Consider the following 17,760-nt stretch of genomic DNA (forward strand, 5'->3'; position numbering starts at 1 on the left):
AGTCATGGTTTAGGGGAAATCTTGCTAGTTGCAGGTTTCAAAGCACAACGGCGCCTCCTGCAGTGTGGTTTTCCGTCAAACTTATGCTCGCTCTTTGAGAATCCTGGGTCTCTGGGAAAACCGTGAGTCCCGCGACTTTCTCAGTTCCAGTGTGCCCCACGCAGCAGTGTGCTTTGTGTCTGAGAATTCCGGAAAATCAGGAACCCGGCCAGGAAGTTCAGCCTGCATTCTGTTTTCACAGGCAAGTGGCTCCTTAGAGGTTCTCATGCCTCTGTACACTGACGCTTCCAGCAACGTCATTTCTCGCAGGTCAATAGCGCCTGTTTGATTTTCACAGGTCTGGGGAAAGGGGCGAAGCGCCTGGGATCCCGTGCTTTACCACTGTGCGGCCTCATGAAGATGCTTGTAAGTACAGCGGCAAGAACCTCGGTGTCAATTCTCTCAGATTGTCATTGCGATGGGAAGATCCTAATTCGCTAGAAAACGTTTTTCCATGGAAGACATTTCACCACAAAGCTCTCTGTTGTGTGGAGAAAACTCTGCTGAATGATGCTGCCAGCAGGTGCGTGTCTCCCAGTTCCTTTTACGTCGATGGAAGAGACGCGTGAGTGTAAGGATAACGGTGAATGGTGGCCCTTCATAACCCAGGAAGATCAGAAACCCGAGTCAACTTCAGGAACGTAGATGTGGGAATCCGGAGAAAACTTCACTCAGGTACTTAAATGAACTTTCCTTACAATGTCGAGGCCTGAAACGCCTTGTGCCTGAGGGCACCCGTGCTCCAGGCCTAGATAATTCTGTGGAGCGTGCCTCCCTCAGCTGCTTCCTTTTCTCTCACCAACAACATTGCTCCGTGAAATTCTGCGGATGATGAAAACTATTTGTCACGGGTAGGTATTTTCTCATTATTGGCCTTCCCTTCGAAGTACAAATACTTTCCTACACGGGTGCTGCCTCCCTGAGCTTTCATTTGTCTGGGCTCCATCGATGCAGATTCCTGTGCTGAATACGCCATGGACTGGCACAGGTGTGTGCTTGTCAGCACGCCGGGCGTATGCAGCAATTTCGTTTTCCCAACTTCTACCGGGCTTGATCCAGGGTCCTTATGCCAATGAAAACGTTTTACGTCAAATTCCAGAGGAGCACCATTGTGCCTCTGGGAGCTACACCCGGGTCTGCGGAACAGAGCCTCCAGAGGTTTCATTATTCTGACTTCACATTCAACACGGAATTTCATGGATCTAAGGAAACCGTGAATTGTGGCCGTACGAGAGTCTCACATTCTCATTGTCTAATGGCAGCTTACGTTTCCCAGTCTGATCCGGCTGCTGCTTCGTTTCTGGGCAATTACCATTCAATACTGGACGTTCAGCCTTCTTTGGAATTCTGTGTTTGCGGCATGTCCCCGTGGCTCACTAAGACCACCTAGTGGAGGTTGATGTGTCTCCGGACAATCGTCTTAATGTCAGGCGTCTGCAACGGAGACCCCACAGAGGTTGATGAGCACGGGGGAAATAAACTGTTTCTTTATAACGCCTACTCGTGGCCCTTTTAGCATCTGATGGCAAAGAGCTCGTGCCGCATGATACTCAGTTCACGCATGCCGCCTGCAGTTTCTTTCTTGCAGAAAAAACTTTTCCCGTGTAATTCTTGAAACTGCTGCCAAACTGCGGCACAGAAGATTTAGTTTTAGGGTTAACTTTAGACGGGCACATAGCTGTAGGCATTGGGACACGTTTAGGGATAGGGTTAGCGTTCAGGAGAGAGTTACGGCTGGGGTTAGGATTCACGTTATGTTAAGGTTGCAATGTAGGGTGAGTGTGAGGTTGAAGGTAACGGTAGGGTTTAGTGCTTAAGGGTGAACGAACCTGTTTTCTCATTTAGTCTTATGATAAAGTTGACTGTTTAGGTATGGGTAGGGTTAATATTTGTGTGAGGGTTTGAAAGTGTGCGAGGTTACGAGTTAGCATAAGGTTGACGGTTTGTGAGGGACAGACTTGTTAGGTTTTGGAGAAGGGTGACGGTGAGGAGCAAGGTTAGTTGTATGGTGAGCTGCATGTGAACATCAGATTTGGAGATAGGATAATGGGTGGGCTTAGGTTAGACATACGGTTAAGGTTAGGGCTTGGTTTAGGGTGAGCCTTAGTTTCGGGTTCGGAGTATACAGTTAGACCTCGGCTTAGGGGTAGACCTCTGCTTAGGTTTAGTTAGACCTAGGGTTAGGTGTAGGCTTAGGATTCGGGTTGATTTTAGGATAGGGTTTAGATTTGAGGTTTCATTTACGTTTGGACAATTGGAAGTACATCTGCTCTCCCTGGCTGTCCTTCACGATCACAATGTTTCTGAGAGTCATGGTTTAGGGGAAATCTTGCTAGTTGCAGGTTTCAAAGCACAACGGCGCCTCCTGCAGTGTGGTTTTCCGTCAAACTTATGCTCGCTCTTTGAGAATCCTGGGTCTCTGGGAAAACCGTGAGTCCCGCGACTTTCTCAGTTCCAGTGTGCCCCACGCAGCAGTGTGCTTTGTGTCTGAGAATTCCGGAAAATCAGGAACCCGGCCAGGAAGTTCAGCCTGCATTCTGTTTTCACAGGCAAGTGGCTCCTTAGAGGTTCTCATGCCTCTGTACACTGACGCTTCCAGCAACGTCATTTCTCGCAGGTCAATAGCGCCTGTTTGATTTTCACAGGTCTGGGGAAAGGGGCGAAGCGCCTGGGATCCCGTGCTTTACCACTGTGCGGCCTCATGAAGATGCTTGTAAGTACAGCGGCAAGAACCTCGGTGTCAATTCTCTCAGATTGTCATTGCGATGGGAAGATCCTAATTCGCTAGAAAACGTTTTTCCATGGAAGACATTTCACCACAAAGCTCTCTTTTGTGTGGAGAAAACTGCTAAATGATGCTGCCAGCAGGTGCGTATCTCCCAGTTCCTTTTACTTCGATGGAGGAGATGCGTGTGTGTAAGGATAACGGTGAATGGTGGCCCTTCATAACCCAGGAAGATCAGAAACCCGAGTCAACTTCAGGAACGTAGATGTGGGACTCCGGAGAAAACTTCACTCAGGTACTTACATGAACTTTCCTTACAATGTCGAGGCCTGAAACGCCTTGTGCCTGAGGGCACCCGTGCTCCAGGCCTAGATAATTCTGTGGAGCGTGCCTCCCTCAGCTGCTTCCTTTTCTCTCACCAACAACATTGCTCCGTGAAATTCTGCGGATGATGAAAACTATTTGTCACGGGTAGGTATTTTCTCATTATTGGCCTTCCCTTCGAAGTACAAATACTTTCCTACACGGGTGCTGCCTCCCTGAGCTTTCATTTGTCTGGGCTCCATCGATGCAGATTCCTGTGCTGAATACGCCATGGACTGGCACAGGTGTGTGCTTGTCAGCACGCCGGGCGTATGCAGCAATTTCGTTTTCCCAACTTCTACCGGGCTTGATCCAGGGTCCTTATGCCAATGAAAACGTTTTACGTCAAATTCCAGAGGAGCACCATTGTGCCTCTGGGAGCTACACCCGGGTCTGCGGAACAGAGCCTCCAGAGGTTTCATTATTCTGACTTCACATTCAACACGGAATTTCATGGATCTAAGGAAACCGTGAATTGTGGCCGTACGAGAGTCTCACATTCTCATTGTCTAATGGCAGCTTACGTTTCCCAGTCTGATCCGGCTGCTGCTTCGTTTCTGGGCAATTACCATTCAATACTGGACGTTCAGCCTTCTTTGGAATTCTGTGTTTGCGGCATGTCCCCGTGGCTCACTAAGACCACCTAGTGGAGGTTGATGTGTCTCCGGACAATCGTCTTAATGTCAGGCGTCTGCAACGGAGACCCCACAGAGGTTGATGAGCACGGGGGAAATAAACTTCTGTTTCTTTATAACGCCTACTCGTGGCCCTTTTAGCATCTGATGGCAAAGAGCTCGTGCCGCATGATACTCAGTTCACGCATGCCGCCTGCAGTTTCTTTCTTGCAGAAAAAACTTTTCCTGTGTAATTCTTGAAACTGCTGCCAAACTGCGGCACAGAAGATTTAGTTTTAGGGTTAACTTTAGACGGGCACATAGCTGTAGGCATTGGGACACGTTTAGGGATAGGGTTAGCGTTCAGGAGAGAGTTACGGCTGGGGTTAGGATTCACGTTATGTTAAGGTTGCAATGTAGGGTGAGTGTGAGGTTGAAGGTAACGGTAGGGTTTAGTGCTTAAGGGTGAACGAACCTGTTTTCTCATTTAGTCTTATGATAAAGTTGACTGTTTAGATATGGGTAGGGTTAATATTTGTGTGAGGGTTTGAAAGTGTGCGAGGTTACGAGTTAGCATTAGGTTGACGGTTTGTGAGGGATAGACTTGTTAGGTTTTGGAGAAGGGTGACGGTGAGGAGCAAGGTTAGTTGTATGGTGAGCTGCATGTGAACATCAGATTTGGAGATAGGATAAGGGGTGGGCTTAGGTTAGACATACGGTTAAGGTTAGGGCTTGGTTTAGGGTGAGCCTTAGTTTCGGGTTCGGAGTATACAGTTAGACCTCGGCTTAGGGGTAGACCTCTGCTTAGGTTTAGTTAGACCTAGCGTTAGGTGTAGGCTTAGGATTCGGGTTGATTTTAGGATAGGGTTTAGATTTGAGGTTCCATTTACGTTTGGACAATTGGAAGTACATCTGCTCTCCCTGGCTGTCCTTCACGATCACAATGTTTCTGAGAGTCATGGTTTAGGGGAAATCTTGCTAGTTGCAGGTTTCAAAGCACAACGGCGCCTCCTGCAGTGTGGTTTTCCGTCAAACTTATGCTCGCTCTTTGAGAATCCTGGGTCTCTGGGAAAACCGTGAGTCCCGCGACTTTCTCAGTTCTAGTGTGCCCCACGCAGCAGTGTGCTTTGTGTCTGAGAATTCCGGAAAATCAGGAACCCGGCCAGGAAGTTCAGCCTGCATTCTGTTTTCACAGGCAAGTGGCTCCTTAGAGGTTCTCATGCCTCTGTACACTGACGCTTCCAGCAACGTCATTTCTCGCAGGTCAATAGCGCCTGTTTGATTTTCACAGGTCTGGGGAAAGGGGCGAAGCGCCTGGGATCCCGTGCTTTACCACTGTGCGGCCTCATGAAGATGCTTGTAAGTACAGCGGCAAGAACCTCGGTGTCAATTCTCTCAGATTGTCATTGCGATGGGAAGATCCTAATTCGCTAGAAAACGTTTTTCCATGGAAGACATTTCACCACAAAGCTCTCTGTTGTGTGGAGAAAACTCTGCTGAATGATGCTGCCAGCAGGTGCGTGTCTCCCAGTTCCTTTTACGTCGATGGAAGAGACGCGTGAGTGTAAGGATAACGGTGAATGGTGGCCCTTCATAACCCAGGAAGATCAGAAACCCGAGTCAACTTCAGGAACGTAGATGTGGGAATCCGGAGAAAACTTCACTCAGGTACTTAAATGAACTTTCCTTACAATGTCGAGGCCTGAAACGCCTTGTGCCTGAGGGCACCCGTGCTCCAGGCCTAGATAATTCTGTGGAGCGTGCCTCCCTCAGCTGCTTCCTTTTCTCTCACCAACAACATTGCTCCGTGAAATTCTGCGGATGATGAAAACTATTTGTCACGGGTAGGTATTTTCTCATTATTGGCCTTCCCTTCGAAGTACAAATACTTTCCTACACGGGTGCTGCCTCCCTGAGCTTTCATTTGTCTGGGCTCCATCGATGCAGATTCCTGTGCTGAATACGCCATGGACTGGCACAGGTGTGTGCTTGTCAGCACGCCGGGCGTATGCAGCAATTTCGTTTTCCCAACTTCTACCGGGCTTGATCCAGGGTCCTTATGCCAATGAAAACGTTTTACGTCAAATTCCAGAGGAGCACCATTGTGCCTCTGGGAGCTACACCCGGGTCTGCGGAACAGAGCCTCCAGAGGTTTCATTATTCTGACTTCACATTCAACACGGAATTTCATGGATCTAAGGAAACCGTGAATTGTGGCCGTACGAGAGTCTCACATTCTCATTGTATAATGGCAGCTTACGTTTCCCAGTCTGATCCGGCTGCTGCTTCGTTTCTGGGCAATTACCATTCAATACTGGACGTTCAGCCTTCTTTGGAATTCTGTGTTTGCGGCATGTCCCCGTGGCTCACTAAGACCACCTAGTGGAGGTTGATGTGTCTCCGGACAATCGTCTTAATGTCAGGCGTCTGCAACGGAGACCCCACAGAGGTTGATGAGCACGGGGGAAATAAACTTCTGTTTCTTTATAACGCCTACTCGTGGCCCTTTTAGCATCTGATGGCAAAGAGCTCGTGCCGCATGATACTCAGTTCACGCATGCCGCCTGCAGTTTCTTTCTTGCAGAAAAAACTTTTCCCGTGTAATTCTTGAAACTGCTGCCAAACTGCGGCACAGAAGATTTAGTTTTAGGGTTAACTTTAGACGGGCACATAGCTGTAGGCATTGGGACACGTTTAGGGATAGGGTTAGCGTTCAGGAGAGAGTTACGGCTGGGGTTAGGATTCACGTTATGTTAAGGTTGCAATGTAGGGTGAGTATGAGGTTGAAGGTAACGGTAGGGTTTAGTGCTTAAGGGTGAACGAACCTGTTTTCTCATTTAGTCTTATGATAAAGTTGACTGTTTAGATATGGGTAGGGTTAATATTTGTGTGAGGGTTTGAAAGTGTGCGAGGTTACGAGTTAGCATTAGGTTGACGGTTTGTGAGGGACAGACTTGTTAGGTTTTGGAGAAGGGTGACGGTGAGGAGCAAGGTTAGTTGTATGGTGAGCTGCATGTGAACATCAGATTTGGAGATAGGATAAGGGGTGGGCTTAGGTTAGACATACGGTTAAGGTTAGGGCTTGGTTTAGGGTGAGCCTTAGTTTCGGGTTCGGAGTATACAGTTAGACCTCGGCTTAGGGGTAAAACTCTGCTTAGGTTTAGTTAGACCTAGGGTTAGGTGTAGGCTTAGGATTCGGGTTGATTTTAGGATAGGGTTTAGATTTGAGGTTTCATTTACGTTTGGACAATTGGAAGTACATCTGCTCTCCCTGGCTGTCCTTCACGATCACAATGTTTCTGAGAGTCATGGTTTAGGGGAAATCTTGCTAGTTGCAGGTTTCAAAGCACAACGGCGCCTCCTGCAGTGTGGTTTTCCGTCAAACTTATGCTCGCTCTTTGAGAATCCTGGGTCTCTGGGAAAACCGTGAGTCCCGCGACTTTCTCAGTTCCAGTGTGCCCCACGCAGCAGTGTGCTTTGTGTCTGAGAATTCCGGAAAATCAGGAACCCGGCCAGGAAGTTCAGCCTGCATTCTGTTTTCACAGGCAAGTGGCTCCTTAGAGGTTCTCATGCCTCAGTACACTGACGCTTCCAGCAACGTCATTTCTCGCAGGTCAATAGCGCCTGTTTGATTTTCACAGGTCTGGGGAAAGGGGCGAAGCGCCTGGGATCCCGTGCTTTACCACTGTGCGGCCTCATGAAGATGCTTGTAAGTACAGCGGCAAGAACCTCGGTGTCAATTCTCTCCGATTGTCATTGCGATGGGAAGATCCTAATTCGCTAGAAAACGTTTTTCCATGGAAGACATTTCACCACAAAGCTCTCTGTTGTGTGGAGAAAACTCTGCTGAATGATGCTGCCAGCAGGTGCGTGTCTCCCAGTTCCTTTTACGTCGATGGAAGAGACGCGTGAGTGTAAGGATAACGGTGAATGGTGGCCCTTCATAACCCAGGAAGATCAGAAACCCGAGTCAACTTCAGGAACGTAGATGTGGGAATCCGGAGAAAACTTCACTCAGGTACTCAAATGAACTTCCCTTACAATGTCGAGGCCTGAAACGCCTTGTGCCTGAGGGCACCCGTGCTCCAGACCTAGATAATTCTGTGGAGCGTGCCTCCCTCAGCTGCTTCCTTTTCTCTCACCAACAACATTGCTCCGTGAAATTCTGCGGATGATGAAAACTATTTGTCACGGGTAGGTATTTTCTCATTATTGGCCTTCCCTTCGAAGTACAAATACTTTCCTACACGGGTGCTGCCTCCCTGAGCTTTCATTTGTCTGGGCTCCATCGATGCAGATTCCTGTGCTGAATACGCCATGGACTGGCACAGGTGTGTGCTTGTCAGCACGCCGGGCGTATGCAGCAATTTCGTTTTCCCAACTTCTACGGGCTTGATCCAGGGTCCTTATGCCAATGAAAACGTTTTACGTCAAATTCCAGAGGAGCACCATTGTGCCTCTGGGAGCTACACCCGGGTCTGCGGAACAGAGCCTCCAGAGGTTTCATTATTCTGACTTCACATTCAACACGGAATTTCATGGATCTAAGGAAACCGTGAATTGTGGCCGTACGAGAGTCTCACATTCTCATTGTCTAATGGCAGCTTACGTTTCCCAGTCTGATCCGGCTGCTGCTTCGTTTCTGGGCAATTACCATTCAATACTGGACGTTCAGCCTTCTTTGGAATTCTGTGTTTGCGGCATGTCCCCGTGGCTCACTAAGACCACCTAGTGGAGGTTGATGTGTCTCCGGACAATCGTCTTAATGTCAGGCGTCTGCAACGGAGACCCCACAGAGGTTGATGAGCACGGGGGAAATAAACTTCTGTTTCTTTATAACGCCTACTCGTGGCCCTTTTAGCATCTGATGGCAAAGAGCTCGTGCCGCATGATACTCAGTTCACGCATGCCGCCTGCAGTTTCTTTCTTGCAGAAAAAACTTTTCCCGTGTAATTCTTGAAACTGCTGCCAAACTGCGGCACAGAAGATTTAGTTGTAGGGTTAACTTTAGACGGGCACATAGCTGTAGGCATTGGGACACGTTTAGGGATAGGGTTAGCGTTCAGGAGAGAGTTACGGCTGGGGTTAGGATTCACGTTATGTTAAGGTTGCAATGTAGGGTGAGTGTGAGGTTGAAGGTAACGGTAGGGTTTAGTGCTTAAGGGTGAACGAACCTGTTTTCTCATTTAGTCTTATGATAAACTTGACTGTTTAGATATGGGTAGGGTTAATATTTGTGTGAGGGTTTGAAAGTGTGCGAGGTTACGAGTTAGCATTAGGTTGACGGTTTGTGAGGGACAGACTTGTTAGGTTTTGGAGAAGGGTGACGGTGAGGAGCAAGGTTAGTTGTATGGTGAGCTGCATGTGAACATCAGATTTGGAGATAGGATAAGGGGTGGGCTTAGGTTAGACATACGGTTAAGGTTAGGGCTTGGTTTAGGGTGAGCCTTAGTTTCGGGTTCGGAGTATACAGTTAGACCTCGGCTTAGGGGTAGACCTCTGCTTAGGTTTAGTTAGACCTAGGGTTAGGTGTAGGCTTAGGATTCGGGTTGATTTTAGGATAGGGTTTAGATTTGAGGTTTCATTTACGTTTGGACAATTGGAAGTACATCTGCTCTCCCTGGCTGTCCTTCACGATCACAATGTTTCTGAGAGTCATGGTTTAGGGGAAATCTTGCTAGTTGCAGGTTTCAAAGCACAACGGCGCCTCCTGCAGTGTGGTTTTCCGTCAAACTTATGCTCGCTGTTTGAGAATCCTGGGTCTCTGGGAAAACCGTGAGTCCCGCGACTTTCTCAATTCCAGTGTGCCCCACGCAGCAGTGTGCTTTGTGTCTGAGAATTCCGGAAAATCAGGAACCCGGCCAGGAAGTTCAGCCTGCATTCTGTTTCCACACGCATGTGGCTCCTTAGAGGTTCTCATGCCTCTGTACACTGACGCTTCCAGCAACGTCATTTCTCGCAGGTCAATAGCGCCTGTTTGATTTTCACAGGTCTGGGGAAAGGGGCGAAGCGCCTGGGATCCCGTGCTTTACCACTGTGCGGCCTCATGAAGATGCTTGTAAGTACAGCGGCAAGAACCTCGGTGTCAATTCTCTCAGATTGTCATTGCGATGGGAAGATCCTAATTCGCTAGAAAACGTTTTTCCATGGAAGACATTTCACCACAAAGCTCTCTGTTGTGTGGAGAAAACTCTGCTGAATGATGCTGCCAGCAGGTGCGTGTCTCCCAGTTCCTTTTACGTCGATGGAAGAGACGCGTGAGTGTAAGGATAACGGTGAATGGTGGCCCTTCATAACCCAGGAAGATCAGAAACCCGAGTCAACTTCAGGAACGTAGATGTGGGAATCCGGAGAAAACTTCACTCAGGTACTTAAATGAACTTTCCTTACAATGTCGAGGCCTGAAACGCCTTGTGCCTGAGGGCACCCGTGCTCCAGGCCTAGATAATTCTGTGGAGCGTGCCTCCCTCAGCTGCTTCCTTTTCTCTCACCAACAACATTGCTCCGTGAAATTCTGCGGATGATGAAAACTATTTGTCACGGGTAGGTATTTTCTCATTATTGGCCTTCCCTTCGAAGTATAAATACTTTCCTACACGGGTGCTGCCTCCCTGAGATTTCATTTGTCTGGGCTCCATCGATGCAGATTCCTGTGCTGAATACGCCATGGACTGGCACAGGTGTGTGCTTGTCAGCACGCCGGGCGTATGCAGCAATTTCGTTTTCCCAACTTCTACCGGGCTTGATCCAGGGTCCTTATGCCAATGAAAACGTTTTACGTCAAATTCCAGAGGAGCACCATTGTGCCTCTGGGAGCTACACCCGGGTCTGCGGAACAGAGCCTCCAGAGGTTTCATTATTCTGACTTCACATTCAACACGGAATTTCATGGATCTAAGGAAACCGTGAATTGTGGCCGTACGAGAGTCTCACATTCTCATTGTCTAATGGCAGCTTACGTTTCCCAGTCTGATCCGGCTGCTGCTTCGTTTCTGGGCAATTACCATTCAATACTGGACGTTCAGCCTTCTTTGGAATTCTGTGTTTGCGGCATGTCCCCGTGGCTCACTAAGACCACCTAGTGGAGGTTGATGTGTCTCCGGACAATCGTCTTAATGTCAGGCGTCTGCAACGGAGACCCCACAGAGGTTGATGAGCACGGGTGAAATAAACTTCTGTTTCTTTATAACGCCTACTCGTGGCCCTTTTAGCATCTGATGGCAAAGAGCTCGTGCCGCATGATACTCAGTTCACGCATGCCGCCTGCAGTTTCTTTCTTGCAGAAAAAAACTTTTCCCATGTAATTCTTGAAACTGCTGCCAAACTGCGGCACAGAAGATTTAGTTTTAGGGTTAACTTTAGACGGGCACATAGCTGTAGGCATTGGGACACGTTTAGGGATAGGGTTAGCGTTCAGGAGAGAGTTACGGCTGGGGTTAGGATTCATGTTATGTTAAGGTTGCAATGTAGGGTGAGTGTGAGGTTGAAGGTAACGGTAGGGTTTAGTGCTTAAGGGTGAACGAACCTGTTTTCTCATTTAGTCTTATGATAAACTTGACTGTTTAGATATGGGTAGGGTTAATATTTGTGTGAGGGTTTGAAAGTGTGCGAGGTTACGAGTTAGCATTAGGTTGACGGTTTGTGAGGGACAGACTTGTTAGGTTTTGGAGAAGGGTGACGGTGAGGAGCAAGGTTAGTTGTATGGTGAGCTGCATGTGAACATCAGATTTGGAGATAGGATAAGGGGTGGGCTTAGGTTAGACATACGGTTAAGGTTAGGGCTTGGTTTAGGGTGAGCCTTAGTTTCGGGTTCGGAGTATACAGTTAGACCTCGGCTTAGGGGTAGACCTCTGCTTAGGTTTAGTTAGACCTAGGGTTAGGTGTAGGCTTAGGATTCGGGTTGATTTTAGGATAGGGTTTAGATTTGAGGTTTCATTTACGTTTGGACAATTGGAAGTACATCTGCTCTCCCTGGCTGTCCTTCACGATCACAATGTTTCTGAGAGTCATGGTTTAGGGGAAATCTTGCTAGTTGCAGGTTTCAAAGCACAACGGCGCCTCCTGCAGTGTGGTTTTCCGTCAAACTTATGCTCGCTCTTTGAGAATCCTGGGTCTCTGGGAAAACCGTGAGTCCCGCGACTTTCTCAGTTCCAGTGTGCCCCACGCAGCAGTGTGCTTTGTGTCTGAGAATTCCGGAAAATCAGGAACCCGGCCAGGAAGTTCAGCCTGCATTCTGTTTTCACAGGCAAGTGGCTCCTTAGAGGTTCTCATGCTTCAGTACACTGACGCTTCCAGCAACGTCATTTCTCGCAGGTCAATAGCGCCTGTTTGATTTTCACAGGTCTGGGGAAAGGGGCGAAGCGCCTGGGATCCCGTGCTTTACCACTGTGCGGCCTCATGAAGATGCTTGTAAGTACAGCGGCAAGAACCTCGGTGTCAATTCTCTCAGATTGTCATTGCGATGGGAAGATCCTAATTCGCTAGAAAACGTTTTTCCATGGAAGACATTTCACCACAAAGCTCTCTTTTGTGTGGAGAAAACTGCTAAATGATGCTGCCAGCAGGTGCGTATCTCCCAGTTCCTTTTACTTCGATGGAGGAGATGCGTGTGTGTAAGGATAACGGTGAATGGTGGCCCTTCATAACCCAGAAAGATCAGAAACCCGAGTCAACTTCAGGAACGTAGATGTGGGACTCCGGAGAAAACTTCACTCAGGTATTTACATGAACTTTCCTTACAATGTCGAGGCCTGAAACGCCTTGTGCCTGAGGGCACCCGTGCTCCAGGCCTAGATAATTCTGTGGAGCGTGCCTCCCTCAGCTGCTTCCTTTTCTCTCACCAACAACATTGCTCCGTGAAATTCTGCGGATGATGAAAACTATTTGTCACGGGTAGGTATTTTCTCATTATTGGCCTTCCCTTCGAAGTACAAATACTTTCCTACACGGGTGCTGCCTCCCTGAGCTTTCATTTGTCTGGGCTCCATCGATGCAGATTCCTGTGCTGAATACGCCATGGACTGGCACAGGTGTGTGCTTGTCAGCACGCCGGGCGTATGCGGCAATTTCGTTTTCCCAACTTCTACCGGGCTTGATCCAGGGTCCTTATGCCAATGAAAACGTTTTACGTCAAATTCCAGAGGAGCACCATTGTGCCTCTGGGAGCTACACCCGGGTCTGCGGAACAGAGCCTCCAGAGGTTTCATTATTCTGACTTCACATTCAACACGGAATTTCATGGATCTAAGGAAACCGTGAATTGTGGCCGTACGAGAGTCTCACATTCTCATTGTATAATGGCAGCTTACGTTTCCCAGTCTGATCCGGCTGCTGCTTCGTTTCTGGGCAATTACCATTCAATACTGGACGTTCAGCCTTCTTTGGAATTCTGTGTTTGCGGCATGTCCCCGTGGCTCACTAAGACCACCTAGTGGAGGTTGATGTGTCTCCGGACAATCGTCTTAATGTCAGGCGTCTGCAACGGAGACCCCACAGAGGTTGATGAGCACGGGGGAAATAAACTTCTGTTTCTTTATAACGCCTACTCGTGGCCCTTTTAGCATCTGATGGCAAAGAGCTCGTGCCGCATGATACTCAGTTCACGCATGCCGCCTGCAGTTTCTTTCTTGCAGAAAAAACTTTTCCCGTGTAATTCTTGAAACTGCTGCCAAACTGCGGCACAGAAGATTTAGTTTTAGGGTTAACTTTAGACGGGCACATAGCTGTAGGCATTGGGACACGTTTAGGGATAGGGTTAGCGTTCAGGAGAGAGTTACGGCTGGGGTTAGGATTCACGTTATGTTAAGGTTGCAATGTAGGGTGAGTATGAGGTTGAAGGTAACGGTAGGGTTTAGTGCTTAAGGGTGAACGAACCTGTTTTCTCATTTAGTCTTATGATAAAGTTGACTGTTTAGATATGGGTAGGGTTAATATTTGTGTGAGGGTTTGAAAGTGTGCGAGGTTACGAGTTAGCATTAGGTTGACGGTTTGTGAGGGACAGACTTGTTAGGTTTTGGAGAAGGGTGACGGTGAGGAGCAAGGTTAGTTGTATGGTGAGCTGCATGTGAACATCAGATTTGGAGATAGGATAAGGGGTGGGCTTAGGTTAGACATACGGTTAAGGTTAGGGCTTGGTTTAGGGTGAGCCTTAGTTTCGGGTTCGGAGTATACAGTTAGACCTCGGCTTAGGGGTAAAACTCTGCTTAGGTTTAGTTAGACCTAGGGTTAGGTGTAGGCTTAGGATTCGGGTTGATTTTAGGATAGGGTTTAGATTTGAGGTTTCATTTACGTTTGGACAATTGGAAGTACATCTGCTCTCCCTGGCTGTCCTTCACGATCACAATGTTTCTGAGAGTCATGGTTTAGGGGAAATCTTGCTAGTTGCAGGTTTCAAAGCACAACGGCGCCTCCTGCAGTGTGGTTTTCCGTCAAACTTATGCTCGCTCTTTGAGAATCCTGGGTCTCTGGGAAAACCGTGAGTCCCGCGACTTTCTCAGTTCCAGTGTGCCCCACGCAGCAGTGTGCTTTGTGTCTGAGAATTCCGGAAAATCAGGAACCCGGCCAGGAAGTTCAGCCTGCATTCTGTTTTCACAGGCAAGTGGCTCCTTAGAGGTTCTCATGCCTCAGTACACTGACGCTTCCAGCAACGTCATTTCTCGCAGGTCAATAGCGCCTGTTTGATTTTCACAGGTCTGGGGAAAGGGGCGAAGCGCCTGGGATCCCGTGCTTTACCACTGTGCGGCCTCATGAAGATGCTTGTAAGTACAGCGGCAAGAACCTCGGTGTCAATTCTCTCCGATTGTCATTGCGATGGGAAGATCCTAATTCGCTAGAAAACGTTTTTCCATGGAAGACATTTCACCACAAAGCTCTCTGTTGTGTGGAGAAAACTCTGCTGAATGATGCTGCCAGCAGGTGCGTGTCTCCCAGTTCCTTTTACGTCGATGGAAGAGACGCGTGAGTGTAAGGATAACGGTGAATGGTGGCCCTTCATAACCCAGGAAGATCAGAAACCCGAGTCAACTTCAGGAACGTAGATGTGGGAATCCGGAGAAAACTTCACTCAGGTACTCAAATGAACTTCCCTTACAATGTCGAGGCCTGAAACGCCTTGTGCCTGAGGGCACCCATGCTCCAGACCTAGATAATTCTGTGGAGCGTGCCTCCCTCAGCTGCTTCCTTTTCTCTCACCAACAACATTGCTCCGTGAAATTCTGCGGATGATGAAAACTATTTGTCACGGGTAGGTATTTTCTCATTATTGGCCTTCCCTTCGAAGTACAAATACTTTCCTACACGGGTGCTGCCTCCCTGAGCTTTCATTTGTCTGGGCTCCATCGATGCAGATTCCTGTGCTGAATACGCCATGGACTGGCACAGGTGTGTGCTTGTCAGCACGCCGGGCGTATGCAGCAATTTCGTTTTCCCAACTTCTACCGGGCTTGATCCAGGGTCCTTATGCCAATGAAAACGTTTTACGTCAAATTCCAGAGGAGCACCATTGTGCCTCTGGGAGCTACACCCGGGTCTGCGGAACAGAGCCTCCAGAGGTTTCATTATTCTGACTTCACATTCAACACGGAATTTCATGGATCTAAGGAAACCGTGAATTGTGGCCGTACGAGAGTCTCACATTCTCATTGTCTAATGGCAGCTTACGTTTCCCAGTCTGATCCGGCTGCTGCTTCGTTTCTGGGCAATTACCATTCAATACTGGACGTTCAGCCTTCTTTGGAATTCTGTGTTTGCGGCATGTCCCCGTGGCTCACTAAGACCACCTAGTGGAGGTTGATGTGTCTCCGGACAATCGTCTTAATGTCAGGCGTCTGCAACGGAGACCCCACAGAGGTTGATGAGCACGGGGGAAATAAACTTCTGTTTCTTTATAACGCCTACTCGTGGCCCTTTTAGCATCTGATGGCAAAGAGATCGTGCCGCATGATACTCAGTTCACGCATGCCGCCTGCAGTTTCTTTCTTGCAGAAAAAACTTTTCCCGTGTAATTCTTGAAAATGCTGCCAAACTGCGGCACAGAAGATTTAGTTTTAGGGTTAACTTTAGACGGGCACATAGCTGTAGGCATTGGGACACGTTTAGGGATAGGGTTAGCGTTCAGGAGAGAGTTACGGCTGGGGTTAGGATTCACGTTATGTTAAGGTTGCAATGTAGGGTGAGTGTGAGGTTGAAGGTAACGGTAGGGTTTAGTGCTTAAGGGTGAACGAACCTGTTTTCTCATTTAGTCTTATGATAAACTTGACTGTTTAGGTATGGGTAGGGTTAATATTTGTGTGAGGGTTTGAAAGTGTGCGAGGTTACGAGTTAGCATTAGGTTGACGGTTTGTGAGGGACAGACTTGTTAGGTTTTGGAGAAGGGTGACGGTGAGGAGCAAGGTTAGTTGTATGGTGAGCTGCATGTGAACATCAGATTTGGAGATAGGATAAGGGGTGGGCTTAGGTTAGACATACGGTTAAGGTTAGGGCTTGGTTTAGGGTGAGCCTTAGTTTCGGGTTCGGAGTATACAGTTAGACCTCGGCTTAGGGGTAGACCTCTGCTTAGGTTTAGTTAGACCTAGGGTTAGGTGTAGGCTTAGGATTCGGGTTGATTTTAGGATAGGGTTTAGATTTGAGGTTTCATTTACGTTTGGACAATTGGAAGTACATCTGCTCTCCCTGGCTGTCCTTCACGATCACAATGTTTCTGAGAGTCATGGTTTAGGGGAAATCTTGCTAGTTGCAGGTTTCAAAGCACAACGGCGCCTCCTGCAGTGTGGTTTTCCGTCAAACTTATGCTCGCTGTTTGAGAATCCTGGGTCTCTGGGAAAACCGTGAGTCCCGCGACTTTCTCAATTCCAGTGTGCCCCACGCAGCAGTGTGCTTTGTGTCTGAGAATTCCGGAAAATCAGGAACCCGGCCAGGAAGTTCAGCCTGCATTCTGTTTCCACACGCATGTGGCTCCTTAGAGGTTCTCATGCCTCTGTACACTGACGCTTCCAGCAACGTCATTTCTCGCAGGTCAATAGCGCCTGTTTGATTTTCACAGGTCTGGGGAAAGGGGCGAAGCGCCTGGGATCCCGTGCTTTACCACTGTGCGGCCTCATGAAGATGCTTGTAAGTACAGCGGCAAGAACCTCGGTGTCAATTCTCTCAGATTGTCATTGCGATGGGAAGATCCTAATTCGCTAGAAAACGTTTTTCCATGGAAGACATTTCACCACAAAGCTCTCTGTTGTGTGGAGAAAACTCTGCTGAATGATGCTGCCAGCAGGTGCGTGTCTCCCAGTTCCTTTTACGTCGATGGAAGTGACGCGTGAGTGTAAGGATAACGGTGAATGGTGGCCCTTCATAACCCAGGAAGATCAGAAACCCGAGTCAACTTCAGGAACGTAGATGTGGGAATCCGGAGAAAACTTCACTCAGGTACTTAAATGAACTTTCCTTACAATGTCGAGGCCTGAAACGCCTTGTGCCTGAGGGCACCCGTGCTCCAGGCCTAGATAATTCTGTGGAGCGTGCCTCCCTCAGCTGCTTCCTTTTCTCTCACCAACAACATTGCTCCGTGAAATTCTGCGGATGATGAAAACTATTTGTCACGGGTAGGTATTTTCTCATTATTGGCCTTCCCTTCGAAGTACAAATACTTTCCTACACGGGTGCTGCCTCCCTGAGCTTTCATTTGTCTGGGCTCCATCGATGCAGATTCCTGTGCTGAATACGCCATGGACTGGCACAGGTGTGTGCTTGTCAGCACGCCGGGCGTATGCGGCAATTTCGTTTTCCCAACTTCTACCGGGCTTGATCCAGGGTCCTTATGCCAATGAAAACGTTTTACGTCAAATTCCAGAGGAGCACCATTGTGCCTCTGGGAGCTACACCCGGGTCTGCGGAACAGAGCCTCCAGAGGTTTCATTATTCTGACTTCACATTCAACACGGAATTTCATGGATCTAAGGAAACCGTGAATTGTGGCCGTACGAGAGTCTCACATTCTCATTGTATAATGGCAGCTTACGTTTCCCAGTC

The sequence above is a fragment of the Tenrec ecaudatus genome, chromosome 1 (genome assembly GCF_050624435.1).
Source record: "Tenrec ecaudatus isolate mTenEca1 chromosome 1, mTenEca1.hap1, whole genome shotgun sequence".
Classification (NCBI taxonomy): Eukaryota; Metazoa; Chordata; class Mammalia; order Afrosoricida; family Tenrecidae; genus Tenrec; species Tenrec ecaudatus.